Source organism: Lithobates pipiens, unplaced genomic scaffold (genome assembly GCF_037356315.1).
Source record: "Lithobates pipiens isolate NorthernLeopardFrog02 unplaced genomic scaffold, aLitPip1_a1.2 Scaffold_23, whole genome shotgun sequence".
In the NCBI taxonomy this organism is placed as follows: domain Eukaryota; kingdom Metazoa; phylum Chordata; class Amphibia; order Anura; family Ranidae; genus Lithobates; species Lithobates pipiens.
The window spans coordinates 189,106,469-189,124,950 of NW_027507785.1; the positions used below are offsets into that span (position 1 = coordinate 189,106,469).

General features: G+C 43.5%; 1 protein-coding gene across 2 annotated transcripts in view; it reads left to right on the forward strand.

Annotated features, from left to right (window-relative positions):
- Positions 1 to 18,482, forward strand: part of LOC143928074 (complement factor H-like) — a 1,075,600-nt gene that overhangs the window by 942,224 nt on the left and 114,894 nt on the right. The window lies entirely within an intron of this gene.

Genomic DNA, 18,482 nt, shown 5'->3' on the forward strand with positions numbered 1-18,482 from the left:
AGTAAACAAAGTACAGTATATAAAATAACATAGGAAAACAATGAGGTTGATGAAGCTATCAAAGCCTGGTAATAAGACTAAAACCCCTTTCACACTGAGGCATTTTCAAGCGCTTATGGGCTAAAAATAGCACCTGTAAAGCACCTGAAAAACACCTCCTCTGCAATCCCAGTGTGAAAGCCCGAGTGCTTTCACACTGGGGAGCTGCGCTGGCAGGACGTTAAAAAAAAAAAAAAAAAAAAAGTCCTGCAAGCAGCAACTTTGGGGCGGTGGAGGAATGTATACACAGCTCCTCCGCTCTCCTCCACTGCTCCTGCCCATTGAAATGAATGGGCACTGCTGCCAAAGCGCATGCAAATCGATTCAGCAGCGGTGCTACAGAGGAACATTTAACCCTTTATTTGGCCACTAGCGGGGGTTATAAGTTTTGCTAAAACTAGCAGCGTTTTACCATCAATGCCTGCCCAGCTTGAAAGCAGCCAAAGAGTACATTCCTTCAAAATTATCATATTAGAATGACTTGGAAATAAAACATATTTACCAACTTATAAGGTGACACTGTGAAATAGGATGGTCTTAAACAGGTCAAGAGGTTTAACATTCTCCACTGATAAAGATACAGTAAGTGAATAAGTTAAATAAAAAAAAAAAGAAGGGCAATATCAAAACCAACGGTTGCAAATAGCAATCTACCCATTCCCCTAGATCCCCTATTCCAGCTACAATCAGACGGCCCTGACTTGTGGATATCGGGGAGATGGTGGAACACTGGAATGATTGGATCCTCAACATATAGGTATTCCAATGTCTTATGGGATAACACACCTATTCTTTCCCCCTCTACAAGACAGGGCGGAATAAAAAAATGACTGTGGGATTAGAAGACAAGGGAGAATAGGTGGTGGATTAACTTAATGGCTTCACAGCAATATCGCTCTCTAGTAAGCACCGCCACTACTCCTCCTTTGTTAGCCTCTTTAATGATTAACTGTTTAGAATCCTTTAGATGCTGTAAGGCTATACTTTCTTGTTCAGAAATGTTAGAGGCTTGAGAAGTTAGGGATTTTTTCTGCAGATTTAATAACTTTATTTTCTTACATCAGGGGACAAAGAGCCATAGTAATAACTATGTGGGTTATATCGGCCTATCAGGTGCTGGACACTGGCACGCCCCTTAAGGCGTGAACTTCCCCCATATAACCCCTCCCTCTACTGGGAGTCCTCAGTTTTTTTGCCAGTGTCTAAGGTGTTGGGCAGGTGTAAGGATGTGTGTACTGAGCTGCACCGCCAGTAATCCTTTGATGAGAGCCAGCCATCCTGACCGGATCCATTCTGATGTCTCCATAATGTACTAAATGAATGGTACCTGGGCCTCATCATCGGAAGACACAAGGTTTTGCTTGCGAATGCTTTAAGAGCTGGTAAGGATTGTGGGATAAGGTAGGGCAAATTTTCTCAGAAATTTCTCCTTCCATGTATTGTGTTGTCATGTCTATGTGTCCACTGGAGGCTGTATTGAGCACTCACCATTCTGACGCTGGAAACAGCAGAAGCTCCACTCTCCTCTCAGTTCATGCCAGCTCAGACCCTCAGGTATGAATGGGGGTCTGATCACTTCCTGGGCCCCCAGATTGACGATTTTGATCTATTTGAATGCTAGCCAGCTGCCTCTTTTTCTTTTATTAAAAAAAAAATATTTTTTTTGGCAAGTCTCGGCCGCTCGCCGAGTGGAGGATTTATCCCCCCCCCCCCCCGTCGCCGCCCGCCATGATGCCGGTGCTTACACGGGAGATTCACTTCCCTGTTTGAAAGAGGAAGGGGGCTCCGTTTTCACGTGGGGGCATGGCTAAACAGCGTCAGACACCGGCCACACGTGCAGGAAGTAGTTTAGTGCTCAGCATGAGAAGCTGCTGCCTGGCGGTGGAAGGACAGAGCAAAGTGGTTGCTGGTCAGGTTTGGTGACACAGGCATTTCCCTTTTGACAACATTGTAGTGTAAAGCTAGGATTAATAGCAGTTATTGTACTGTACTATAGCCTAGCAAGTGAAACATTATTTTGCTGGTACTGCCTCTGCTTTGTACTGTAAGCTATGAGTGATAAAGGGACCAGGAACTCCTCTAAGGGGTTAATGGTATACAACAAACTAAAAACCCTTCCAAAAGAATGTTTTCCTCTCCTGAGAGGTAAAAAGAAAAATACGGCCAGTCAGATGAGCCTTCAAGGGTAGAACACTTCTGTCCCTGTGTATTTCATACAAACAGTTTTTTCTTCTTCAACACTTCTGTCCCTGTGTATTTCATACAAACAGTTTTTTCTTCTTCTAACATTTAAAAGATTATTGCTATGATGTCTCTCCATAGTAGAACTAAACATAGCAGATTCCCATCTAGTTCTCTGGGCCATTTTGTTGAGATGCAGGAGGCTGGGGATCAGGTAGATCTTACCAAATATTGGAAGATACTTATTTTTCCTCTTCGGAAGAACCTAACAGGGAGGGAGTAGCCGCACAAGTCAGGTGTTTGTTTACTACCTTACTTAACCCTTACTTAACCCTTTTGTTGCCTGCAGCACAGGCTCTTGAGGTATCTCTAATAGGGTTCATTTGAACCTGCCCCACCTGGGGATGTTTTTCTTATTCATGCATAGCTATGCATTCTGAATGTTAGCATTTCTATGAAAGAAATGGGGGTTTCCAGCTATTAAGGCTGCAATCACCTCAGTGAGCAGAGTCTCACATGTCCAGTAGATAATGCACTGATGTTAAAGGATCCAGCAAGTTAAGGTTGGATTTTCCTTTTAAAGACCAGATGTCTTTTGCTGTTCTGGCTGCAATAGAAGTAGCTCGGTCCATTAAGCCTTTAACGTCTGCTCCACTATTTTGGTGGAGCACATTTTGAGTCATGCCAATGCATTGGAAAGTGCGGACTCCAAGGGGTTAAGGAACAGGTGTGAGATACCTGAAAGTTCTGCCTGATCAGCAGGCCTGGCAAAGGGCTGGTGTATTTGACGCACTGTGTCTCACAGATGCTATGAAGGACTCGATTGTTTAAGCCCTATGGCTTATACTTGGACTAGTGCATTCTTGCAGAGGTCCTTGGCTGAAATATTGATCAGCTGAAGCACCAGGTGAAAACCCTTAGCCAGTCTGTGTCTCTTCCTGGGGTACGACTATTTGGAGTGGATAAGTACACCCAAAAGGGGTAAAGTTCTCTTTACCAGTAAAAGGAGGTTCAAACAGTTCTCCTTTAAACATGCAGCCTCTCCTATGCCTAGGGTATCTGCTTTTAGGCAATCTCGACGGTCTCAATCGCCATGTTCAGGAGAAAGTTCCCAGGGGCAGCACCAGGATCTTGGGGCAGAAAGCCCATAAAGCAGAATGCTAAGGCCTTCTCATGAAAGAGCAGGGGGATTTCTGCAATTTTTTTTTTCTCTCTAGGTTACATCTAGAGTTTCAAGAGCCCGGATGGCCCAGTCGGCTTTCGATCTGAGGGTCCGGGGTTCGGGTCATGTTTGGGTGCTGCCTGTGGGGTCCTTGGGGTTGCTTTTGCGGCAGTCTTTATGCAAGAGTTTCCGTCTCCTCAGATAATGCTCCTAAGGCTGCAGGGAAAAAAAAGAGAGATGTCTCTCTTTCTGGTCTCTGGATCAGCTGTTATCCCAGTTAGTGATATCAGAGATTCCCTTAGTGGAACAGTTTTTTTTTTTTTTTTTTTTTTTTTTTTGGTTCAATCCTTTTAATGTCCCAGAGCCAAACAGAGGTAAGACCCATTCTAGATCTCGAAGATCTGAATCGGCACTTAAACATCCAATCCTTTCATAATTCGTTCGGCTGTGTCCATCCTGCAAGGAGGGGAGTTGCATATCTCCACGTGCCAAAGTTTCCCGCTTACCAAGAATTTCTGCGGTTTGAAATATAAAATTTTAAGGGCTCAAGGCATAGCGGTCCTAGCCTATTAGAAGATTTACTTTTAATAGATCATTCAGTCTCGGGTCTAAAACCAGAGTCTGATCTCAGCTGTAGATATCTGAAATCTCTAGTTTGGATTCTCAGCCTAGGAAGATGCTCCTTAAAACTATCAAGGAGGTTACTTGGGGGCTGGTTATAGATACCATACAGAAGAAGTTATTCTTACCCGAGACGAGAATCCGTTCCATTGTAGGACTAATTCAACTTATCAGGATAAAGGAAAATTCCTTCATTTGCCTGCAGGAGATTTTTAGAGGAAATGGTAGCCTCCTTTTTATTTTTTTTATTTTTTTTATTTTTTTCACAATAAAGTTTATTAGAAATAGAGATAAATAGATACAGACAATAATATGTATCATATATAAGCAAAGAAATTATGAACAGTAAATTTGGTCTTATATTCACAGGAATGGTATCTCAGGAATGAGGTAATAACAACAATGATGGGATCATAATAACTATAATGAGTTTAGAGTTAGAGTAAATATAATAATATATTTGCAATGTGTCACTTTGAATGAAAAATAGTTAGAGTTCAGGAGGTGGTAGGTAAAAGTAAGTGTGACTTGATAGATAGGTAAAATCAGTCCAAAATAAACATTTTCAAAGGTATCCCGTTAAATGAAAGAATATAGTTGGGTCTTAAGCCGCGTACACACGGGTGGACTGTATGGCCTACTTAGTCCGTCATACAATCCGACGGACAGTCCGTCATACTTTCGAATGAACGGACTTGACCACACACACCACTTTTTGAGCGGACTAATACGGCGTACTAAGTCCGCCATACTATCCGCCCTACTTTTGAAATGAACGGACTCGCCCACAGGAGGAAAGTCCGCTCATTTCAAGCGCGTCTCCAGGTAGGCGGGGCCCGCGAAGGAGACGTCGCTGACCCCGCCGCCTGGAATGGACTTAAAGGGGAACCCCCAAGTCCACAACAGACCCTTGTCCGAGCACGCTACCCGGACGGCCAGGAAAGGGGGGCGAGCTAGCGCCCCCCCTCCTGAGCCTTACCAGGCCGCGTGCCCTCAACATGGGGGGGGTGCCTTGGGGAAGGGGGGGCCGCGCGGCCCCCCCCACCCCAAAGCACCTTGTCCCCATGTTGATGAGGACAAGGGCCTCTACCCGACAACCCTGGCCGTTGGTTGTCGGGGTCTGCGGGCGGGGCACTTATTGGAATCCGGGAGCCCCCTTTAATAGGGTGGGGGGCCGGTATCCGGGGGCCCCCTTATGTGAATGAGTATGGGGTACAATGTACCCCTACCCATTCACCTGTAAAATAAAAGTACAAAAAAAACACAACACACGAGATAAAATACTTTATTGCACAGCTCCGGGGGTCTTCCGTCTTCGGGGGTCTTCTCGCCGGACTCCTCCGCTATCTTCTTGTAGCTCTTTTACTAGCGGAGGAGTCCGGCTTTCTTCCTCGCCGCCGGCCTCTTCTCCTGACCTTCGGGGTCTTGTACTCTTCGGTTCTTCAGCCGGGCCACCACGCCTTCTTATAGCTCTTTTACCAGGCGGTGGCCCGGTCTTCTTTTTTTCTTCTTCTTCTTCTTCTTCTTCTCTCTCTTCTTTCTTCTTTTCTTCTTCTTCTTCTTCTTCTTCTTCTTCTCTTCTTCTTCTTCTCTTCTTCTTCTTTCTTTCTTCTTCTTCTTTCTTCTTCTTCTTCTTCTTCTTCTTCTTCTTCTTCTTCTTCTTCTTCTTCTTCTTCTTCTTTCTTCTTCTTCTTCTTCTTCTTCTTCTTCTTCTTCTTCTTCTTCTTCTTCTTCTTCTTTCTTCTTCTCTTCTTCTTTTCTTCTTCTTCTTCTTCTTCTTCTTCTTCTTCTTTCTTCTTCTCTTTCTTCTTTCTTTCTTCTTCTTCTTCTTCTTCTTCTTCTTCTTCTTCTTCTTCTTCTTCTTCTTCTTCTTCTTCTTCTTCTTCTTCTTCTTCTTCTTCTTTCTTCTTCTTCTTCTTCTTCTTCTTCTTTTCTTCTTCTTCTTCTTCTTCTTCTTCTTCTTCTTTTTCTTCTTCTTCTTCTTCTTCTTCTTTTTTCTTCTTCTTCTTCTTCTTCTTCTTCTTCTTCTTCTTCTTTTTTCTTCTTCTTCTTCTTCTTCTTCTTCTTCTTCTTCTCTTCTTTTCTTCTTCTTCTTCTTTCTTCTTCTTCTTCTTCTTCTTCTTCTTCTTTCTTCTTCTTCTTTCTTCTTCTTCTTCTTTCTTCTTCTTCTTCTTCTTTCTTCTTTCTTCTTCTTCTTCTTCTTCTTCTTCTTCTTCTTCTTCCGAATGCCAGGGACGCACTGCGCGGCCACTTATATAGGGACAAGGGGCGGTGTTACATGGGGACTATGACATCGTAAGGGGGCGGGGTCACCATGTGACACCGCCCCTTGTCCCTATATAAGTTGGCCGCGCAGTGCGTCCTGGCATTCCGGCCGGAGAGATCGTCGAGGCAACATCTCCTGAAGAAGAAGAACGGAAGGCGGTGACAGAAGACCGGGCCACCGCCTGTAAAAGAGCTATAAGAAGGCGCGGTGGCCCGGCAGAAGAACCGAAGAGGGGGACAAGACCCCCGAAGTCGGGAGAAGAGGCCGGCCGGGTAGCGTGCTCGGACAAGGGTCTGTTGTGGACTTGGGGGGACCCCCACGCCGATTTTTTTTTTTTTCGGCATTGGGGTTCCCCTTTAAGTCCATTACCAGGCGGCAGGGCCAGCGACGTCTCCTTCGCGGGCCCCGCCTACCTGGATACCGGCTCGAAATGAGCGGACTTTTCTCCGGGCGGGAAAAGTCCGCTCATTCAAAAGTACGGCGGACTGGCACACACACGGGCGGATTGTCCGCCGAAATGCGAGTACGACGGACAGTATTACGGAAATTCCGAAATACTTAGTCCGCCAGACTGCACGCTGAAAAAGTCCGCTGAAGCCCACACACGAGCGGACTGTCCGCTGAAATGTGTTTCGGCGGACTAAGTAGGCCATACAATCCGCCCGTGTGTACGCGGCTTTAGTGTTATGCAATAAGGGTTCGATAAACCTCTGTTTTGATGAAAATACGCCAGGGTTCCCATATTTGTAGGAATTGTGTAATAGAACCTTGTTTAATAGCTATAATTTCTTCCATATCATAGATATGATGAATCTTACGGAGCCAATCCCCACTGAGGGGGAAGAGTTTGAGTTCCAATGTAGTGGGATCAGATTTTTGGCTGCATTAAGGAAATGCCTGATCAGTGATTTTTTTATATGATCTGTATGAAAGATTGTTGACATGCAGCAAACACCATGCTGCATCTAGAGTTGCATTTGAACCTGTGATGTGATTGGTCCAGTGCCGGACTTGGTTCCAGAATGGTCTCAGTTGCGCGCAACTCCACCAGATGTGTAGGAAAGAGCCTGTTTCTGAATCACATCTCCAGCAGACCCTGGAATGCTGGTGAGACCATTTATGTTTAGTAAGCGGTGTTATGTACCATTGTGTGCGAACTTTGTATGAAATTTCTTTGCATTCATGTGCTGAGTGCACATTTATGGGTAAATGTTTGCTTTTTCCCATTGTTTTGTGGAAATTTGAGTATTTAGGTCCCTTTCCCATTTGAGTTTGTATGTATCAGTTTCTTTTTCCCCTTGAGAAAGGAGCCATTTGTATAGAATGGAAGTAGTTTTTCTAGTTGGAATTTTCCGTAGGCATGTGAGTTCAAATGTGGTCATGGGTCTGAAGATCAAGTCTTTGTGTTTTGTAATTGGAAATAAAATCATGTATTTGCATATATGACCATTCTGATAGGGGGTGAGTTTGAGATTTCCCTATTTATTTCCTGTCTAGATTTTAACTTATTATTTTGAATGCAATGTGTTATCAGTAGGGGGTCAGAGGGGTAGGAAGTGAACATTTTGGGATTGTTTAATCCGGGGATGAAATCTGGGTTGTTGGCCAATGTCGATAGGGGGCCCGGGTTCGTGGATAACCCTAGTGGGATTGCTACTCTCTTGAATATTTTTAGTGTGTTGTTAATGGTGGGGTGTTTTTTAATTGAGAGCGGGAGGTTTAGGTAGTTTGTCCAGGGGAGATGTGGGATGTCTAATGTGGAGTGAGCTTTTTCCAAGTTAACCCAATCTTTGTGGTTGGTGTGACAATGCCAGTCTATAATCCTAGATAATTGTGTGGCATGGTAATATTTCCTAAAGTCAGGTAGTCCAATCCCTCCTTCTTGTTTTGATTTGTGTAGGTATGTGAGTTTGATGCGGGATTTTTTGTTTGCCCAAAGAAACTTCCGCTGAATTCGTGAAAGTCGTGCGAAGAATGATTCGGGTAATTCTATCGGGAGGGTATGGAATAGGTAAAGTAGTCTTGGCAGGATTGCCATTTTTAGAATCGCAGCCCTACCAAACCATGAGAATTTTCCTTTCGTCCACTTTTTTAAGTCTGTCTCTATGTTTTTCAAGAGAGGGTGGAAGTTGAGCGAGTATAAGGAGTGTAAATTTTGGGAAAGATGAATCCCTAGGTAAGTCAGAGAGTTTTGTTCCCATTTAAATGGGCAGTTAGATTTGGTCAGTTTTTCCGTCTTCGTATCGAGGTTCAGGCCCAGGGCCTCACACTTTTTTTGATTTATTTTGAAATTGGATAGATGATTAAAGTCTTGGAAGGTTTTCAGGAGATTGGGTATTGATATGTGTGGTTGTGTGATGTAGAAGAGCAGATCATCTGCGTATGCTGCGGTTTTAAATTCCCTGTCTTTAATCTTAACTCCGTGAATAGCTTCTTGTTTGTTTATTGTTCTGATTAATGGTTCGATTGACAGGATGAAGAGTAATGGTGAGAGTGGACATCCCTGTCTTGTGCCGTTGTTGATTAAAACTTTGTTGGATAGGGAGCCATTTACTTTAATGTTGGCACTAGGATTGGCGTAAATAGCATGAATCCATTTCATTAGGTTATGTCCAAATCCCACATGTTCACATACTCTAAACATGAAATCCCAGGCGACTCGGTCAAAGGCCTTCTCCGCGTCAGTTGACAGGAGAAGACCTCCGACTCCGTCTTGCATCATCTTGTGAATCAGATTGATGGTTTTGGTAGTGTTGTCTTTTGCCTCGCGGTTCGGCATAAAACCCACTTGTTCAGGGCCTATTAGTTTGTCTAGTAATGGTCTCAGTCTATTGGAAATTATTTTAGTTAATATTTTGAGGTCTAAGTTGAGGAGCGAGATGGGTCTATAGTTTGTGCATTCTGAGGGATCCTTGTTAGGTTTGGGAATGATGGTGATGTGTGCCGCCAAGAATTCTCTGGATGGTTTGTGTCCCGATATGATGGAGTTAAATGCTTTTGCAAGGGGTTCTGACAAAATGTCTTCAAATGATTTATAATATTGGGCCGTCAGACCATCTGGGCCAGGGCTTTTCCCGTTCGCTAGGTCATGAATAGTTTTGGAGACTTCCAATTTAGAAATTGGCGATTCTAGGGCGTCTGAGTCTTCTGTAGATAGTGAGGGCATTGCACAGTCAATCAAATATGAGGAGATTGCTTGATCTCTGGTTATGAAACCTGTTTGCTTTCTTGTTTGCATCGGAATGTTGTATAATGAGTAGTAATTTTGGAATGTGTCAGCTATTCTTTGTGTTTCATGTGTGATAGAGCCATTTCTGGTACGAATCCTGTAGATGTTGTTTGAAGTCAGTGTGTCTCTAAGGGTTCTAGCTAGAATTTTACCTCCCTTGTCTCCGTGTTCATAATAAATAGATTTTTGAAAGAATAGGTTTCTTTTGGTTTTGTTGTCTAGTAGGTCTTGGAGTTCTTTTCTGGCTGTTGTGAGTTCCGCTAAGTTTGAAAGGGCTAGGGATCTTTTATGGGTCAGTTCTAGTCTGTTAATTTTTTGGGCTAAATCAATAATGTGTTTTTTCTTTTTCTTTCTTCTTTCTGGCCCCCCAACTGATCAACTCTCCTCTTATGACACTCGTGTGTGCTTCCCACACTGTCATTGGTGATATATCAGGGGTATTATTCTCAGTGTAGTAGTCCTTTAATGCTTTGTGTATCTGAGCCTGAACAGTTGGGTCTTCCAGAAGTGAAGAGTTGAGTCTCCAATTAAAGGGGAAAGGGCGTCTGTTGTTGCAATGAAGTTTGATTGCCACTGGTGCATGATCTGAAAGATTAATCGAACCTATTTCAGCTTTGTCTGTCTAAGTTTTGAATGTCTCTTTGTGTAATGAAAAGATGATCAATTCTGGTGTATCTGTTGTGGACGGAGGAGAAAAATGTGAAGTCTTTTTCTGAGGGATGTAGTGATCTCAAGGTGTCGATGAGGGTAAGGGACTTTAGAAGGCATTTAATTTTTTTCAGTGTAGTGTAGGCGATGCTAGATTTGCCAGAGGAGGTGTCTAGGTGTGGTTCCAAGGGGAAATTGAAATCTCCTCCAAGTAGAATACAACCTTCTGCGAAGCATTTGAGTTCATCTACTATTAATCTACAAAAAGCAACGTGTGAGGAGTTAGGGAAATAAACATTTGCCAGGGTGATCGGCTTGCCATTTATTGTGCCTTTCAGGAATAAGTACCTGCCTTCTGGGTCTATTAGTTGGTGTTGGATATCCAAATTGGAATTTTTGTTAATGAGTATAGAAACTCCTTTTGTTTTGGCGTGTGGGTTGGACGCATGAAATGCTCGTGTAAAGAGGTTGTTTGTTAGTTTGGGAATTTGTGTGTTTTTGAAGTGTGTTTCTTGTAAGTATACAATCTGTGGATTACTCTTTTTGAGTTCATGTAGCAGTTTGTCTTTTTGTAGGAATGTTTGGACCATTTACATTGTGGGATATGATAGTAGGCGAATTACCTAGTCCTGTGTATGCCATAATTGACAAATAGGGGAGGAGGAAATAAAGGAAAGGAAATATAAGAACGGGGGTGAGGGGAAAGAAAGGAAGAAAGTAAAAAAGAAAAGAGAGAAGAAAGGAAAAGTGCAAACTGAGAGAGAAAAGTGTATTCGTAGGTGACGTAAGCGGTGGATTATTCATCTTTACGTCAATGTATTTATTAAAGAAAAAGTTGTGGCAAGATATTATGTGGAAGTAGGTGGAAAAATTTATTGGTGGGAACGTGGCGTGGTCACTCTAAGAGCATTTACTTATATATGTCCATTAAGTAAATAACAGTAATTAAAAAAGAAAAATCAATTGTATCATAAAACCGGAAGAGCATAGGTTCTCCTAAAAGGAAAAGAAAATTATTTTGTTATAAAGTCCAAGTGGACGAACTTCTCAGAAATTTGGGCAATTCCACTGGTCCTGGAGGTGAAAAGTTAACCTATAAACAGTATCATGGGTGTACATAAGTACCATAATAACAAACTAAACTATAACAATTTTCTTATAAACCGTAGTGTAATAAGGAACCCCTCTATCGGGACGTAAGTATTAGTTCGTACGTCTCTGGGGGTCAAATGGGTTTGTAGTGTTCAGTTCTCTGACTGTTGATCCGTTTGATTACCCCCTAAAGAGAGGGAGTGTCAACAACAACTTCCCTAAATGTACAACCGAAGCTATTAAGGTGAATGCGCAACACTTCAACAAATCTGATGAGATGAGAGAAGTCAGGTGTAACGTCTAAGATCTCAAGTAGTGAGTTTCCAGTAAAAGGGATCCTGGGGGATCTTATCCTGTAATTTGTCCACAGGGAATTTAGTGGCTCCGATCAGGGGATTTGGTTGCTTCCGGGAGTAGAAGAAAGGGAGTAGGGGGTAGTTATATTGTAGATTTTTACCTTATGCTCTAGCTGTATAACGTGGCCGGGTTGATAGCGTACCTTTGTAATTCAGCAGGTGTTCAGAAATGTCTTCTGGAGGGAAGAAGTTGGTTTCATCTGTTTAGGTAGCGGTGCATCTGCAGCTTTAATAACATTCTTCAGTGTGGAACAAGGAGTCACAGGTGTAGCATACAAGCGTATCTTATAGAAATAGAGGAGGTATTAGTTTGCATATTATTGAAAACTATTATAGGGAGTATGTGTGTTTGTGTGATCTTCGGTTGTGGGATGCTGCCATCTAGTGGTTAATAATCGAAAAGTCAGGTTGTAGAAAGAATTAAAGACAAATTATCAGAGTTATATTATTTGGTTGTTGAATGCGTAGGTGTATATAATACTGTATAGAAAGTAACATCGCCAGGTTTCAGGGCCAGTGGACTGTAAAATGACATCAACGACTGTCTTTCAGTTTACTGGATTTGTGCGGTGGGGTGGAGAGATTGTAATTGTCAAAAAGCTTCTGTTTCTTTCCACCTAAACCCTTGACATACGGTGATTTACTTGGTGAAATACGTAACGGTGAAGCTGGTGCGGTGATCGGGGGAGGGAGTCTGAATTCTTGGTACCATTCAGGCAGCTCAATTTGCTCAATTTGGAGTAAATTGCAAAACGAGGGTAATTCATCCAGGGTGCGCAGGAGATGAGTTTTCCCATTGTAGGAAACCTGTATGGCGAAGGGGAATTTCCATCTATACTGGATTCCTTTCTCTCTGAGTGCGTCAAGCAGCGGTTTAAGAGCTTTCCTATTTCTGAGGGTAATAGGAGAAAGATCTTGAAATAGCTGGATTGATGTGTCATTGAAAATTATTTGGTCGTTTTGCCTCGCTTTCTGAAGGATTTCTTCTTTTAGGGTGAAGCTGGTGAGGCAACATATAATGTCACGAGGTGGAGCAGGATCAGGGGCTCTGGGCCTAAGTGCTCTGTGTGCTCTATCAAATTCAATGGGAGATTCTTGTGGTCTCTCCAGCAATTTATTGAATACTGAGCAGAGTACTGGTCTGATTTGGTCTGAGGTGATTGTTTCAGGGATTCCTCTGACTCTAATGTTCGATCTTCGTCCCCTGTTGTCCAGGTCCTCTAAGTGTCTGTTGACGTTGATTAAATGTAGGGAATGCTGGTGTGAGACTTCATCTAGCCTTTGTATAGCTTTGTCCCTCTGTCTGCCTGCTCTCTCCCCTGCTGCCATTTGCTCAGTCAGCATTAGTATGTCAGCTTTAAGGTCAGTGATGGCTGTAGAGAAAGAGGATTTGATGTCTGCTGCAATTTCCATCATTGCTGCATGTGTGAGTGGGAAGTCGGGTGGAGAAGTGTGTCTTACCAGCTCCTCAGAATTCGTTAGGGACTCTGTGTCGAATTCCTCCTCCCTCGTGCTGGCCCGCGCCATATTGTCTTCCACGGGGCCTCTCCTTCCCTGTCCCTGTGACAGGAATATCTCAGGGATCGCCTTATGTTTGGAAGGTCCCGACGTCCGGGGGTGATTGTGCTGAGTTCCCCCTTTGGAGAGCCTGCCCATGCTGCGTGTGTTTGTCCCTTTAGGCTATGAGAACCGTTGCTCTGCTCCGGAGCTCTGTCTCAGGCTTCCATCACTCTCGCGCGCCAGGCCACGCCCCCGGTAGCCTCCTTCAGGGTCGTCCCTTACGTGCAGTTTTATTCAAAGACTACTTCAAGACACCATCCTCTTGGTCTGGAATAAAGAGGATTCAGGCCTTGTTTGTTTCCAATACGCTTGGCTCCCGACCTAGCTCAGAGCCTAAATTGGTGGTGGTTATCCAGCAGGAGGGAAAATCTTTATCCTGCAAGGTGTTAACCACAGATGGCAGCCTTCTAGGCTGGGGAGCAGCCCTGAAAGAAGATTCTGTCCAGGAGAGATGGTCCAGGTTAGAGGACCTTGCCTATAAACTTTGTTGGACATTTCAGGCAGTACATCTGGCCATAGAATCTTGGCGGTCAGATTACAGGACTGTCCTGACAGGGTTCACCAGGGGAGGCAAGAGAAGTCATGTAGCCCAAAAAGAGGTGAATAATGTTCTAGCTTTGGCAGAACACAACACTCCTTGCCTGTTGGCAATTCTAATTTTTCAGGCGTACTACTTGAGACGCCAACAATTATTTCAGGGAGAATGACCTCTTCACCCGACATCTTCCTAGCATATGTCAGATGGGGTACTCCAGACATGAACCTATTTGCATCCAGATTCATTACGAAGGTCAACAACTTTATGTCGAACAAGGGCTCCGCTAGCAGTCGGAACAGACGCATTAGTCTTCCCAGGGGATCAGTTTTTCACTGATCTATGCATTTCCTCCAGTTCTGCTACTTCCACGCCTTCTCCGCAGGATTAAGCAGGAATAAAAGGGAGGTGATTCTGGTACCCCCAGCCAGGTCCCAGAAGATCTTAATTTATCGAGATCATAAAGATGGCAGTAGGAGTCCTTTGGACTCTGTCATTATAGCCAGATCTTCTTGCACAAGGTCCGGTATTTGATCCTACTTTACGGACAAGGAGTTTAACAGGTTTGACTGTTGAATCCCAATCTATAAAAAAAATCATGGGTGATCTCCTTCAGTAGTGTTAACTTTGACTAAGCCCAGGAAGCCGGCTTCCAGAATCACTTACTATAGAATCTGGAAGGCATAGGTTTCTTGGTATAGATCCAGGGGTTGGCACCCCAGGAAGTATGTCAATAGGCAGGATTCCTGCATATGGGATCTGAAATTAAGCTGGCCTTGACTTTTATCAAGAGCCAGATACAGGCCATGTCAATGTCTTTTCCTATGGCCTCTTGCTTCCCACTCTTGGTGCGTAGCTTTTTCAGGGGGTAACACGGTTTATTCCCCCTATCAAGGCACCTCTAAATCCTTAGTGTTTAAAATTGGTCTTATCGGCTTTGTTAAATCAGCCATTTGAACCTTACGAGAAATTCTCTTGGTTCTTTGACAAGAAAGATAATCTTTTTTGCTTGCCATTTCTTCTTCTATTGGAACTACCGGCTCTGTCTTGTAAGAGCTCTATTTCATCATGCATAAGGATGAGGTGGTTTTATGTCCTCATCCTGAATTCTTACCAAAAGTGGTAATAGGTTTAATTTAAACCAAGATATTATTGTTCCTTCTTTTCCCCACAGCATTAATCTAGGGAAGAGAGAGCACTAAATTCTCTTGATGTAGTAAGAGTGATCAGAGTTTATTTAAAGGTGACCGCTCGGGTTCGCAAAACACAGGTTTTGTTTGTACTGCTGGAGGGTCTAAGTTGTGGACAGGCAGCGTCAAGATCCACTATTTCCAAGTGGATTTGTCAAGTGATTGGTCAAGCTTCAGCTTAAAGAACAAAATTCTTCCTTCTCAGATTAAGATCACACTCATCCAGGGCAATTAGTGTCTCTTGGGTGGTGCATCATCAGGCCTCTATGGCTCAGATCTGTAAGACCACAACTTGGTCTTCAATTCAGACATTTATCCAATTTTTTTTTTAAATCGATATTAAAGATCATGAGGATATTGCCCTTGGGCACAGCATACACTGCAGATTGCAGTCCTCTGGCCTCCTGTTTTATTTTTATTTTTTTTGGTCTGTCTCCCCCCCTTCAGTTTCCATTGCTATGGGACATCCCACATAGTTATTGCTATGGCTCTGTGTCCCCTTATGTAAGAAGAGAAAATAGAATTTTTTTAACAGCTTACCTGTAAAATCTTTTTCTTTGATGTACATCAGGGGACACAGAGGTCCCTCCCTCCTTCTTCTTATACACTTTCATTGCTTGGCTACAAAACTGAGGACTCCCAGTAGTGGGAGGGGTTATATGGGGGAAGTTCACGCCTTGATATGCTGATATAACCCACATAGTTATTACGGATTTTACAGGTAAGCTGTTATAAAAATCCTATTTTTTCAACAATGGCCTGAAAATCATCCACAATACAATTCCTAGTCTGTATAGGATAAAAAAAAGTATCGCCTTTAGATAATGCGCTATGTGGAATACCAAGAGGCCAATTTGTGACTCTGACTCCACTTGTTCTAAACACAGTTCAGCACTTAAATCTAGAAAATTGTGCGAGTTAAAAGTAATATCCAAATCAACAAAAAAATAATTGCTTAAAGTCTGTGGGTTTTCTTCTTGTTCACCTTCATCCTTATCAAAGTGTTTCTGTAACAAAAGATTTCTAACAAGTGTATGGCAGGTCAGGCTGTGTTTGTGGGAGGAGTCAGGCTCCATAAAGCCTGCCCTCCATTCCTCCTCTCCTGTCAACGTTTTGCTCACGTGCACGATCAATGGGTGTAATTTCCGAGTGGTGGTAATCCACTCTTGCTATCCACGACGGATGATCATCTCTCCGGGGTCCAGTGATGGCTCATCTGAATCAGCGCAGCGAATCCATCCATCTTCTGTCTCCACGGAGGAGACACTGCCGGGATTCCGGCAGCCTGACGTTTGTTATATGCGGAGGGCGGGCCACCTGTCACCTGGCCCTGCCCCCCTCTGACGAAGGGGAAATCCCGGCTTCCCCGAGACATATGGGTGACCCCACATCCCTCTGATGTAACACATGCAGGGTTCCGTTACATATATATGTATTGAGGTGAGAGATCACTCTGTATATAGGTGATTTCGCACTTCTTAGATATTATACACAATTGTGTTTTGCATGTGTATGGAAGCACAGTGTTTTGCTATATTTGCACATTAATTTATGTATTGATTATAATTAGTCATTTATGTCACTTGATAGGCATTTTATTTTAAAAAGGTAGCGCTACATACTTTTTTATATATTTGATTAGCTAGTGTGGAGAGCATTATTTATGTTAGCAGCTTCCTTTAATATTTTATTTATTATTAGAGTAGGTAGATTTAAGATTTATTTTGGGGTTGTGCGCACTAGTGCCTTATTTGTAATGTCCTTCCCAGACCTCCAAAACAAATTTGAAAGTCCACAACAGTCTATTTTTACATATCTCCAATTTAAACATTATTTTTGCTCCATATCTCCTGCCATGGCCTTGGAAAAACCGAATGCCTTTGAGGTTCTATGTACCCATGGTCCTCATCAGAGAGGTCTCATATCCTCTATATACAGGATTCTTCATGACTCATTACCACCAACATTGGAGTCTCGCCTCTATATGCGGAGATGGGCCAAGATTCTACCCACTCCTATATCTCTCCCTCAATTGCAGGGGATCTGGACTTCCATTTCCAAAGCCTCGAGATGCGTGGAGAAGAGAGAGACAGCCTACAAGGTGTTGATGTTCTGGTACAAAACTCCTGAAGTTTTACATAAATATGATCCCACACTATCCCGACTATGCTGGAGATGCCTACAAGATGTGGGCACGCATTACCATATCTTTTGGGATTGCCCATTGATCACACCCTTGTGGTCTATGGTTCAATCCCTGCTCCAATCAGTATTAGAGAGAGATATTCCGCTGAATCCAACAAACTACTCACTGGGCCTTCCGGTCCCGGGTATCCCTAAATATGCTAAAAAACTGATTGGCCTTTATACTTCTAGCTGCCAAAAGAGTAATACCTGCCCATTGGCTATCTCCTATACCTCTAACACAAGCTCAAGTAGTCTCAACGTGACGTATGGGTGACCCCGCCCCCCTCTGATGTAACGGAAACCTGCCTGTGTTACATCAGAGGGGTGTGGGGTCACCCATACGTCACAGGGAAGCCCGGGTTTCCCCTTGCGCCAGCGGGGGGCGGGGTCAGGTGACGGGTGGCCCCGCCCTCCATATATAAGAAACGTCAGGCCGCCGGAATCCCTGCAGTGTCTCCTGTGTGGAGACAGAAGAAGGATGGATTCGCTGCGCTGATTCAGATCAGCCATCGCTGGAGAGATGACCGTCCATCGCTGGATAGCAAGAGTGGATTACCACCGCTGGAATCTTTTTATTTTTTTTTTTTTTTTTTTTTTTAATAAAGGAATTTTTCAAAAGTGTGTTTGTCTTATTTAACTATTTTTTACACTTTCTTTGTGAAATGGTAGGGGTACTTTTGTACCCCCTTACCATTTCAAACGGGGGGGGCCGGGATCTGGGGGTCCCCTTGTTAAAGATTTCAGATTCTGATAAGCCCCCTGCCCGCAGACCCCCACAACCACCGGCCAGGGTTGTCGGGATGAGGCCCTTGTCCTCATCAACATGGGGACAAGGTGCTTTCAGGGGTCACAGACCCCAAAGCATCCTCCCAATGTTGAGGGCATATGGCCTGGTATGATTCAGGAGGGAGGGGGGCCGCTCTCTCGTCCCCCCTCTTTTCCTGCCAGTCTGCCAGATTTTTAGGGGGACCCCACGTCAATTTATTTTTAAATTTGACGCGGGGTTCCCCTTAATATCCATACCAGACCTGAAGGGCCTGGTAATTGGATTTGGGGAACCCCCACGCTTATTTATTTATTTTTTTATCAATGACTTTCAATGAGTGTTCTCTGTATTACGGAGCCGACAATTCATAATAGCTGCGAGTGATTTTAAAGGACTTTTTTTCCTGCATAAATGACACTTTGTGCAGGGACAGTTCTAAGCACCAGAAACATGTGCCCCTTCACAGGCATAGTATAGACACCCCCCCTACGAAATTTAAAGGAATATTACACTTTTATTGTTTCACTTTAATCATTATTAAAATCACTGCTCCCGAAAAAACGGCCGTTTTTAAAACTTTTTTTTGCATTGATACCTGTCCCCTGGGGCAGGACCCGGGTCCCCAAACACTTTTTAGGACAGTAACTTGC